A 12,318-nucleotide genomic window follows, 5' to 3' on the forward strand; every position below is an offset into this window, starting at 1 on the left:
GATTATTGGGTTTATTGAGTTATTGGGTTTAAAATGTGCTAACTGGCTGGAAAAAGTCTTTCTGATGCTCTGACACTCCTACTCCATTAGTGTCAGCTGTCATATTTATGTATCAGCCCTGTCTGCTTCGGGCCCAAAACAGTGCCTCTACAGTACATCTAGAGCTACATGTAGTAGAGTGGCACTTTCAAGCACTGCCTGCTCCCCCTGACCATGTGACCTCCGGACATCTGTATGAATGACCCCTTTTTTACCCTGTGTGTGATTATTTAATGTGCTGGGAAACAAGTCTCTGACATTTCACTGTTACACTTATGGCACATATGCCTGTTCTAGTATCTTAGACATTTCTAACTGTATCTGTTAAATACCGGATCATGCTAACAGTCTTTCTTTTTCTTCTCAAGTAGTACAAGGTGATTAAGGTTGTAGATAGTCATGTATCTTCAATCCATTTTCTTTGACTTGCATTTTGTCAGATTTATTACATTAGTTGTGACTTACAAAAACAACAATCTAAATTATGGCAATTCAAATCCTCAAGGGCTGAGTACATCTCAGGTTCCAGCCTTCCTTTGTGAACCAGGATGTGAAGCCTTTGGCCAATCAGAATCAGTGATTATTGTACTAACTACCTGGGAAAACTGAAAACATGGCCTGGATTTGGAATCGAGGTCTAGATGTCAAGATCTAAATGTTTTTCTTCTTCTAACTAGTTGTAGGGTATTTTATCTTTTTATTTAGCCTTACAAAAAGACAAAATTGGCATACTATGCACAGACCTGAGGCTCAAATGGCAAATTAATTGGACCTGCCTCTACTCCACTTATGCAATAAGCAGAAGTATATGCATTGTAAACTCACATACAGACTTTGGCTTTCATTTCCCACTGTAATGAAAGTGGGTGTTACACGGGGCTTTTGCACCCCCGTGGTGCCGTAATACAAACATCGCCGGCTTTTCCTTTGCAGCTCCTGCCCTGCAAATTGCCTCATTTTACATGAGCAGCTCAACCTTTGAGTCTGTTAAGCACGTTTTTACAAAGAAAGGTCATTAGCACTACGAGTATTATAGTAAGGATACTCCGGAAAACAGAGCTAAACATGACATCGTCATGCAATAGGGGTGTGAAGAAGCATCGCAAAGGTTGGTAGTTCAGGCCCAGAGAGTGTAAATCCAGGCCTAGACGTTGTTTCAACCAACCAATTATGTACTCGGACTTGTTATGCTCAGTTGGTTGGTTGAAACAAGATCTTGGTCTGGACTTTTACTCTCTGAACTTGAATTACTCACCTCTGAAGCATCAATGCTTCGAGATGAATCTAATATTAAGTTGGCGATCCAATGCATCTGTCTGTTTACGCCAGAATCGATTTTTGGGTGCAGAATTAATACGCTCCTGAGTTGCCCACTGTCACATTCACGTGCTGCAAGTAGGATGGTAGGGGAAGATTCATTGATATTCATGAAGGAAGTGCTACCTGAATATCTTTGTGCTACGGTGATGATCTTTTACATAAGTTGTCATATAAATTAATTCTTAAAACGTGCTATTCATATTTTTGCATATCTGACTCAACGCTCTATTGAAAAACAACTTCAAATGGATGAAATTTAACCAGGCAGACCCCTGAATGGATGAAGGGCAGTTCCCACGTATCGCCTCCATTAAAGAGGCACATTGTATAGCCACCCACCCCCCAAACTCGTCAATGTGTCCCAAAGAGGGTGATATTGAGCTCAGTGAGCTTTGACCGGTTGGTACTTTAGTTACCACATTCAGCCTCTCAAATTTAAGGGACCCGTCACCACAAACTCTTCTGCCAACACTGTTTTTTGTACGTAAAGATAATCGGTGTCATTTTCAATCCTTCGGAACTTTGCATCATACGCTTGTATTGGGTCCCTCTGGGGTTTAGGGTATAACAGGAAACCTTAACTCATACTAAGTTATGAAACAAGAGATGCTGACGGGGGTTTCCAGGTGTGGCTGCTCACCGTGCCCCTCATTGGGCGTCCCTGCCTCTCTCTGCCTCGCTCGGGTTGATTTGCAGCTGTGGGCCAGCTAGTCGAAGGAGGTATTAGGTGGTTGATAGGTAACCATAGCAACAAGCTCATTAAATTACCTCCCACTAATGTGTGTGTGTTGAAGCCTGGGTAAGATGTAGCAGGTGATTTAATAATTAATGATAAAATTGTGTCCACCTACTTAATGACTGCCAGTTTCTTATCTCAGGCTGGCTCGGGGGGAGGGGGGCAATTTTAATTATATAGTAATTATAAGTATTTTCAATGTAATTGTTTACTTTGAATTAACGAGAACAAAGAGTAATAACATAAAACTGTTTACTTATATTGCTGTATTTATGAGCTTGTGGTTTGTTATTTCAGTAGTCATTTTTTCTATGCAGTGACGAGTCGTTTAATTTGTTCTGCCCCTTCTTCACTGATCCTTTGATTAATGCCCCTGTGTCCTTGGTTCCATGTGCACTGGGCAGAAGTCTCTACAAGGTCACTCCAGGTTGATGGGCCAGGGTTTATTAGTCCTACCTAGATCCTGAATGAAAGACCTGCCAATTCCCTGTTTCCATTCAGAACAGAACTGGTCTGACTTGAATTTTCTTGGGTTTAAACATACAAAGCCACACTTGTTTTTTCGTTGCTTTGTTTGATGTGTTCATGGTAACAGTGATCAGACTTCATACTGTTGAAGCCCAGGTACTACGCTGATCAAACTTCTACATCAGTCCCTGTTAGGGAAGCGACCACATCATTTCAGGGATCATGGATATTCCTGATGCACACATGTTGGGTGCCGGTCTTTGAAGAGAACCGTTTTGGTTGCAGTCAGCATTTGTTCTCAACACCAATAGCATCGTCCGCCTGGATTTTAGCCTTGCTTGTCTGCCGGAGAGCTAAAGCCTTGGGCTGTTTAGCTAATGGTCGGCACTTTGTGCTCTCATTAAAACTGGCCCCATCTGCTGCAGCCCACCCCCCCCCCCCACCCCAAAAAGGTAAAATAGCCCTTAATAAGTATTCTCATCCATCATCTGTGTCCCATGAGGAGAATGTTGTAAGTAGTGTTCAGAAAATGTTCAGTTCCCGCTCTCTTATGATGGGCAGAGCTGGGATCACATTTATAAATGTATTTTCAATGGCTTTTTTTGTGCCGTTCTTATTGAAATGGCATTAAGACTTCTGGTTTTATATGATTGTGTCAATTTGCAGTCCCGGTTGGCCCAGTAACGCTCGGAAAAGTGCCGCTGGCTTCTACAGTTAAATGGACTCTCACTTTCACTCTCCATCATTTCAAAAGGGGAGGAAATCAATTTTGCATGTATTGCTTTTTGCGGTGCGTAACCACAGAAAATGAGCTGATGTTCCATTAGGTTATTTAAAAGGTTATGCTGATATTGCTGACGAATCTCTGTCAGTGTGTATATGTGTGTGTGTGTACATTTTCCTAACCCAGTCTGAGAACATTTTTGCATAGTAAATTCTGAAAGAAAATCTACCTTGCGGGGGATCAAAATGCTTTTTGCTAGAAGTCAGTCAGCTGCAAAGCTTTTGTTGCAACAGACTTTCATATGTTTTCATGTTTGGTTGAACGCCACCAACACATGACTGTTTGGCTGCTACTATACCATGCTCTATAAACAGCTATTTCCTGTGACCTCTGGCTTAGACAACAACTGGAGCACATCTTCTTATGTGGAGGCTGATAGCAACAGAGACCTTCACCATGGCCAAGTAAACAATACCTAATTTTCCTGATCCCAGTGTACTATAAGAATTAGATTGTTACTCAACTATGGTTGTCAATAGCAAACATCACTAGTGCAACTGAGTGCCACTGCCTGTGTGGCTACATAACTGCCGATTGGGAAAAACAGCGTCCGGAAGACAACTTCTGTATGCTTCCTTAGTTCCATTAAAATTTGTAGCATTTCGGGCATGGATGGGCGATCTTATCCGCAAAGGGCCAGTGTATATATAGGTTTCTGGGACAGCCTTTAGGTCAGCTGTTCAAACCCTGGTGTGATGACTCTTCAGCCAATCAGTCCTCTAATTAGTAATCTAATTAGTTAGTTGCAGAGAAAACCTGGATACACAATGGCCCTTTCTGTAGTGGATTTCAGTCTTCCTTATTGGGAGGGATTTGTCCTATCTACTTGCTACAAGCCTCTGCAGTGCCTTTGAAGAACTTGAATCATCAAGTGGTGCACAAGTCTGGTACACCAAGTCCAGATCTTCACTGCACTGCGTTAGCTGTCTATAGTAAGAAGGCTGAAAATCTGGCCTACAGTCAGTCTTGTGGGTTAAACAGTTGGGTTCCCTTCCTTATCATCTTTCTGCAGCAACTCAAGGATCATACCAGTCGTTCTTGGAAATTTTAGTGAGCACTTGTTTGTGCGTGGCTGTTTCTGCTTTGCTTGTCAGAGAAAGGTCTACAAATCCCCAGGAGTTATACTGAGGTCCTTTGTGACATTGTCACTTTAATACCTTGTTCGTAGAGATTTTGGCAGGATCAGCACTCCTGGGATGAGTGTAAAGTGTGTAAAGATGCATGTTGGGTATGTGGGCTGTCCTTGTAGGGAAAAAAGGGAATTAGGCCTGGCAGTATCTTCAGTCTGGACAGCTCCTAGTGCTGATTCCACTGGTACCATCTGTTTTCTCATGCAGTCGAACTTCTCCAGCTAATGTCAGTAATCCTCAGGATTACATCATATAGAAATAAAAAAAATAAAGTTCTTTTTTTAGCCTTTACCAGGAACAAACGTTCACCAACATCACACAGAGGTGGACTTGGCTGAGATGACCACTCACAGTCCGGATTAACTTAAAGGATTTTATGAAGCCTAATTGGATAGAGGATGTTGAAGAGGAAAGGGCATGACCGGAATGCAGAGTGGAACAGGAAGCGATGCATGCGTAGTGGAACGTGGCAGGAAAACAAACCGGCGCAGAATATGAGTAATCTTTAAGCTGACTCACGACATCAACACAATTAGGCATAATTAAATCAATTTGTCACTGCAAGCACCTACTGCTCATAATACTCTCTTTGCAATGCCCAGCCATCAAATGAAAAACCATTTCCTGCCAATGAGGCAGTTTGAAAACAGGAAGTGCTGTTTGTACTGGTTCACAAAAGTATATTCTGAGTTTCTTAGGGACTTCAGATACATGATGATGCATGTGCCTTAAAGCAAAAAATAATTATGCATGTAAAGGAAAAAAAAAATAAATGAGCAGTTAAGAACCTCATGACAAATAATAAATTGTACTAATTATCATTCATGTTAATAAAAAAAATTCTGTGGTAAAGCAATAGAGCTTGATACTGGAACAGATGTTCTGGTTTGAATCGATTTTGATTCACACGATAATGATTCGATTCAATCTGATTCGAATCCCATTCGATATCAGTCCAGTAGGAATTAACTATGAAATACTATATAGCAGGTTTCCATATCTGGAGAAATGCTTAAAAAGCTCTAAATTGATCACAAATATACAAAAAACCTGCGAAAACCACTAAATAAAGGCCAAAGGTTTGTATCGCAAATGCAACATATGGGTATAGTTCCTTTAAAAACAACTTGTTGTCATTAAACCTCTTTCAAAGCACAAACATTTCTTCTGACTGAAAATAGCTGAAAATAAAAATGGGCAAATGTAAAACTCACATACTATGTTTCAGGAGAACTTTAACTTAAAGGTATGAGCCTAAACATACATTAGGATCTTTTTATATGTGTAACATTGTTTAGGGCTCGGAATCGGTCCTGACCTCACAATTCAATTTGAATTAGATCTTGATTTAGTGCCCAAATGGATTACACTTCAATTCTATTCAGTCTACACTTAAGACACATTCGCTAATGTGTGATCAAACCTGATCTGTTGTAACACTGTAGCATTAACATTGCAAAGCAACGTAATTGTTTAAGTTATCATTACATAATGAAAATAAGATAATGAAAAACAATGTATAATAATAAGTACGAAATTTAAACTTAATTCAGTGAAAATATTTTCAAAGTCACGGGGAAAAGGCATAAATTAGCTAGAACAGTCTTGAGATTTTGTGAATTGATATTGAATCGTCAAAACCAGAATCACGATTAACCCTAAAATCTATATATTTACCACTAGTGTCATGCCCTGCTCGTCGGCTCCTCCTGTGTGCCACACCCCCTGCCTACCCACGTGTGTTTCCCGGATTGTACCCAGCTGTGTCCGTTTGCTTTCAATCAGTCTTGTGCATTTAAGTCCTGGTCTCCCCAGTTTTCCTTGTCTGTCATTGATGTCAGTCGATGTTCGTGCCCTCGTCTGTGAGAATAAACCCCCGTTTTCCCGTATACTGTTGCCAGCCTGCTCCTTCCGCACGATCGCCGCTTTCTGCTCGCGATCGTTGCCGCCATCCGTGACAACTAGTAAATAAGGTATTATAGCATTTCACTTTGTCTTCAGTTGGAAAAGTTAGATTTTACATAAAATAAGGATGATATCTGTAAAAAGGTGCAGTATTTTACATAGCAGCCTAGGAAGTCAGACCAGTACTTATCTGCAGACAGAAATTTGCATAGCTGAAAAATGTTACACATTTCCTTCCTTTTATGGTAGAGGTATGTAGATATTTATTTGTACAGCAGGAGTTAAAAATAGGCTGTACACATTCACCTGTAGGTTGCTATTTTTAGACGCTGGTTTCTAGTACTTGAGTATTCGACATATCTCTCAAATATTATATAACATCAACGGCATGGCTCCCAGGAGGAAATGGTTAGCCGTTTGGCATGTATAAAACCTCTTATATAATTAACTTAATTATTTCCCAACCCATACATGCTTTCAGACATCTTTATAAATTAATTTCTCTAATGCCTGTATACTGCTGGTTTATTTACAAAGCTCTCAGATTCAGACTGTGTCGATTTAAGCAATCAAGGGCGCGGAATTTAATTTAAATAATTAAGAAAGTGATGTTTGATCCCTTGTGCCCTAAATAAGTGAAAGTTGACCAAATGACTGACTCCCAAATGACTGACTCCCAAATGACTGACTCCCAAATGACTGACTCCCAAATGACTGACTCCCAAATGACTGACTCCCAAATGACTGACTCCCAAATGACTGACTCCCAAATCACTAACCAAAGTGTGGTAAAGCCTGAAATTTCCTTATGTTTGGGGGCATTTTTCAGGTCCCCATTTGGGTAACTTCAATTTAATAAAAATCTGCGAATGCAATCAAAAATGCCAAAAGCCTTGTATTACTTATGTTTAAGGTTAGGGCTGGGTAGGGGTTAGGGTTAAGGTTAGGGCTGGGTAGGGGTTAAGGTTCTTGTGACTGGGATTGTGATTTTTTTCCATAGAAATGAATGGAAGGTCCCCATTTACATAGATATGCCAACGTGTGTGTGTGTGTGTGTGTGTGTGTGTGTGTCTGTGTGTGTAAGATTTTCAGTTGAGCACTATGTATTAGTGAAAAACAGTAGTGTTTGGCCAATAGAGGGCAGTGCTGATTCAGACCACAGGCATGCTACGTGCTCATATGCAGTTAAGAATCATCCAGCCATCCATCTTTGATGACCTCTTATCCGATGCAAGGTCACAGTGAAATCAATAATTGCTGATGTCAAAATCACGTCATTGCAAGATAACAAGGATTAAAGTATCTGCAAAAGAAATATGGATAATATAATTATTCAGTTTTCACACAGTACTTATTCCATAACATGTTGGAGTTGTGGTTGTCTAGGAAAATAGAGATGCGTTTTATTTTCTCCATTCGTCCCACATAATTTCATTTATTATATTTCATCATTTTAATATTCACAATCTGAGCATTTCTAATGTTCAGTGTTGGTGTGTATCAAATGTAATGCATAAAAAACATTAATCTATACTACAGTTACATTTGGAAATCCCTGGAGCACCCCTGGGCACTTACTCAGTTATTTTTATTATTGTATTAATTTTAGTAACATTAGTGCAGTAACATCAGTACTTATTAACAGTGCAATATTTTTAAACTGTTGTTATAAGATAAATAATTAAATGTAGTACCTTGGGTAATAGCAGGATCCCATTTGCAATAACACACCAGTCTAGACCAAGATAGCCTTAGCAAAACTAAATCTGGGGAGGTTTAGTGGGTCACAGCCCTGCTTCACAGCTTCAAACTGTGCATGTGGAGTTTTCCTGTTCTCTCGGTATTCTCCCACAGTACAATGCCATGCAACTAAGTGATCTGACAATTGCCCATACGTACACTGAAATGTCTACATCTTATACCTGTGCTTTCCAATCCAATCCTTAGGGACCCGTAGATGGCAGGGAGCTGGGAGGGAGCAAAAATGTGGACTGTTTGGCAGGGAGCTGGGAGGGAGCAAAAATGTGGACTGTCTGGGGGTCCCCGAGGACCAGGTTGGGAAACACTGTCTTAAATGGACTCCCAGTCCATCACAGGACACATATACAATGGCTGATTAGTTGAAGTGAATTATTCATCTGAACATCTCTACTTCAGATTTAAACCTACACTTTCATCTGTCCCTTTAAAGGTGTAATTTACACTGTGATTCATAAGAATATGATTCGGCAAATGGCTTCCAGGGGGCTGTAAATCTATAAGAGCAAAAGAAGAATAATTACAATCACAAATTCTCTGAAGAATGATGTCCCAGTAAATCTCTGCTATGACAGACAAAATATCAGCCAAACTTTCAAGAACGTCTAATACATTTTAACCAGTAAGATTGTAGTTTGATTTCATGCTTCCTTGTTTTGTTGATTTTTTACATGTATACAGTGCTCACAGTGCTCACAGAATGTTGCAGATATATTAGTTTGATAACAAAAGTCCATTGACAAGCAATGCTTAACATATCTGTACATGTCTTTCACACAGGCTTTTTGTTTTTTTGTCATTATTGTGACTGATTCATTCAATTCTGTTCTTGTCAATTTGCTATTAATTGCAGTTGTAGTCCTTGGCTCCCAAAGGGATACTGGACACAAATGTTTGGTCTTTTATCTTTTTGTAAAGGTGTTATTATTTAAAAAGCACACAATGATACTTGAAATGAATAACTTAATGACTTAAAACTTCTGGTTTAATGGTATATATGTTTGTAATATATTTGTAAACAAATTAATGAAGCAATGATTTTTGTTATAAATATGCAATATTTTTCCTGAATTAGGAAAGTGTCCCAACATTTTCTGTGAGCACATACGTGTGTGTGTGTGTGTCCCACAATGTAATGAAAAACCTGTTATTTTTTGCATTTCAGGGACCATTTTTCAGGTCCCTACACAGATCTGTGAATGCAATCAAAAAACAAAAAAATCCCCAAAATCTCGTATTTTGATTGGTTACTTCTGGTTAAGGTTAGGGCTTGGTAGGGATTCAGGTCGTCATGTTGGGATTAGAGTTTTCCCCATAGAAATGAATGGAGAGTCCCCACAAAGATATAATTACAAACCTGTGTGTGTGTGTGTTTTCTTTTTTTTTTTACAGAAACGGGAAGTTTGTCCACAGTCAGCAGTTAGCTGGGTTGTGCTAAATGCCGTTTGGATGAATCACACACTCCTGTGGCACATTTTTGAGATGCAGCGTTTTTGTGTGGGGGTGTACAGTCCTGCCTCTCACATTTGCAATGGAAAGAGGTGGATGTGTTAACATGCCCACTTTCCTCACCACTCCTCTCATCAGCATATCATTCTTGGCCAAGTCTCAATAACAAGTCTGTCCAATCTGAATCTCTCCGTGGGAAAGCTGAAATGTCACATATAGGGTACGTACACTTATCACATTCAAAAAGGCCGCAGTCTTAAGCATATCTGTACATTTGTCCTACATACAGCAGCAGTTTAATATACTGTACACTGAGTATATCAAGCTGAGAATCATCTGATTTTTGCTGAGTTTTGTTTGACAGCTTCTGATGTTAAGTTGCTAATATACAGAAGATTAACCAAATTGAAAGTTTCATTATAGGCTTTCAAAAAGGGTAATTTAACTGTAAGTTGTCATATAATAAGCTTCTTAGGGTTTCAAAGAAACCCGATTTCTCTATTTTAGCTGAGCTATAATTGGTTAGCACTTTATCAGAAATCTGACCTGATTTAAAGTGTATTGAAAAAGCATTAGCTTTAGGGAACTTGGGGATTTGGTGACCAATGAGATTCTGTAATGCAACCTATATATACTATATACTATTTATGGTGAATCGCCTTTGTTCTCACCCGGAGAGGAGAAGAGTAATTAGATCAGGGCTATATGGTTGAATGTTCTAACTGGCCATTTCTGGGTATATTGCTAGTGTGCTGCCCCTTTTGATATTAACTCTTCCGCATAATTAATATATTACGGTTAAAACCGTGGTAACGTTATTGATGGCATGTTTTGGATTGCCATCCATCTGTTGATTTTACAACTCTCTGAATTTATAAAGAATTTGTACAGGAGGCTGAGTGGCATGGAGAATAAAGACGACCATTTCAGGTTGGAGGTATTGCTGATAGCATTAATCTTTTAGCTGGAAATGAATTTTCCTGAAAAGGGCAGTGATTTGCATTGATACTTAGGTCCTGGAAGGTAGTGACTTGTTAACTACAACATTAGCAGTTGAAACTGAGGCAGCAGCTAATCTGCAGCACACATTTAGCCTGGTGATATGTCTGTGTGCGCATGTATGTGTGAGCAAGCATAGATTTGCATTTTGCTCCTATCTAGAGGAAGTGGAGTCTGTTGCCAGCCCAGGAGTTATTTTAATAAGGATTGAAACAGCACCTCCTCTTCCTTGCCATCTCTCCAAGTCTGCTTCTCGTTTTCCACTCTAGGTCTGCAGGCTCCATCTAATTTACAGAAAGCTCTGGGAAGAGCCCTTTGAATTTCTCAGGTTGTATGCCATTAAGAATCATTTTCTCCTGTAGTTGAGGAGCGTTTTTTTGTGTCGCGCATTGATGTGTGTGGAATGCAGTACTGTATCTTCTGAGGTTTTTGTAGACAACCTTCTGACATTTTGTAACGTCTGACATTCTTTAACGTGTCACAGTGAGTACAGCAGCTATTTATAAGATGTTAAATGTTGGTTTGTAACAGCGTACACTTTTGGAGGGACATAAGGGAAATTAAGAATATCTGTTTTCAATCTTCCATGCTTGCATAATATGATGTAGCTGAGAAGCGTTCTTTCATGTAAATACCAAAGTTTGTTCGGTCCTTGAAACATAACAATAATAAATAGATATCCTGGCAGAAGTTCATCTTGTTGCTTGTGCATTGCCTGAAATATGAGTGATAGGTAGATGTCCACATGTCATATTGATGCTGTAGGCAGGACATATTGCCTTTTTTTATATTTTTTACGTGTGAATATGTCATAAAATATCTTGACATTTACAGATTTTGGTTCAAACACTCTGAACCTACCTTTCTCTGTCCTCCTTTTATAACTCCGGTTATTGCAAATGTGAAACTTCTTCAATGGGATGTTAAATGGACACCTGTCATGCTGGGAGGAAGTTTTTTAGTGTAAAGTTTGAATAGCTGAAACTGTATCAGGAAGTCCTTGTTTTCCGATATATGCCTCTCAAAGGAGTGCTTTTGTACTGGGTGTGGTTCAGGAGGTACAGACATGTTACGTATTTAGCCTGGAGAGTTTGCTGAAAGTCAAAGCATCAGTTTACCGCATCATCTGATTTCCGTGATAGTGATAGCCTATGCTAGCTAAATGATCAAATGTGTTTCCTTTTACTACAAATACTGATTTGTTTTAATGAAACACCTGAAAAAAGCTATTGGCAGTGAAGTTTAACGATACCTTGGGCAAAGCACACTCTCTAGTTTGGAAAAATAATCAGAAGTGAAATGACGGAGAGAGTGTTTCAGTCAGAGCAATACTTCTTTGTTACAGCTGGCTATCTTTCTTGACGTCATATTTTAGATCAAATTTTTCAATTCAGATTTTTCTTTCACTGAAATTGCTCACGGGTAGGATGACAGTATGTGAGGTGTGTTCCTGTCTAGAGAGCAGGACCTTGCAATGTCTCGTGTCCACTTTTATCTCCCTGGCGTTGTGCCTTCTGCTGGGTTTTAGCTACACGGGGTGAAAGTTGCACGATCAACTTGTCACATTCTTTGCAAGTGGGGGGTGGAGAGTTAAAGTAAGAAACAGTCCAGGGAGATGTTCGTGACTGAAATGCCACAAGGCATATTGGCTTCCTCTGATCAAGTGTTTTCTCTGAAGTTTATTACGTTCGTAGTAACAACTGCTTCTTTGTGGGTAAGCAAATTGCACA

The 12,318-nt window shown here is 39.5% G+C and overlaps 1 protein-coding gene across 12 annotated transcripts in view; it reads left to right on the forward strand.

The window, feature by feature from the left end:
• The window catches only part of LOC125751423 (diacylglycerol kinase zeta-like), an 89,556-nt gene that overhangs the window by 22,868 nt on the left and 54,370 nt on the right, over positions 1–12,318 (forward strand). The window contains exon 1 of one of the 12 annotated variants that reach the window (XM_049030198.1): positions 10,532–10,916. The exons of 10 other annotated variants lie outside the window; for them this stretch is intronic. The gene's annotated coding sequence lies outside the window, so the exon portion shown is untranslated. Of the gene's footprint in view, positions 1–10,531; positions 10,917–11,946; positions 12,303–12,318 lie in introns of those variants that run through there. One more of the 12 variants, XM_049030205.1, reaches the window with a different exon arrangement.

This window comes from Brienomyrus brachyistius, chromosome 11 (assembly GCF_023856365.1).
Source record: "Brienomyrus brachyistius isolate T26 chromosome 11, BBRACH_0.4, whole genome shotgun sequence".
In the NCBI taxonomy this organism is placed as follows: Eukaryota; Metazoa; Chordata; class Actinopteri; order Osteoglossiformes; family Mormyridae; genus Brienomyrus; species Brienomyrus brachyistius.